We start from the raw sequence: 373 nt of genomic DNA on the forward strand, positions 1-373 counted from the left end.
GGATGATTTTAATTTTATTTAAACTATTGTTCAAAAAACATGAAAATAAGAGGTGTAGTGAGATGGAATGGGGTTTCACGTTTATGCGCCGGGTAGGGACTACAAAAAGAAGGGGGAAGCCCACCCCCTCCTCGTAGTCCCTTCTCAAGATGTGTAGTTTTGTTCATGAGCAACAAGTCATGCGAAATATAATTTTACCGAACAAATTTAATCACAAGGTTTGCACAAACCACTGACAGTAAAATGTACCCATCGCAGCACAATGCAAGAATGCAGTTTTATGTTGATAAAAAAATGAATCAATAAACAAAATTAATATTGTTTTCCCTGCTAGATTTGTTTGCAGGATTTTTACAGCGCCCTCTCTCGGCAG

The sequence above is a fragment of the Asterias amurensis genome, chromosome 21 (genome assembly GCF_032118995.1).
Source record: "Asterias amurensis chromosome 21, ASM3211899v1".
In the NCBI taxonomy this organism is placed as follows: domain Eukaryota; kingdom Metazoa; phylum Echinodermata; class Asteroidea; order Forcipulatida; family Asteriidae; genus Asterias; species Asterias amurensis.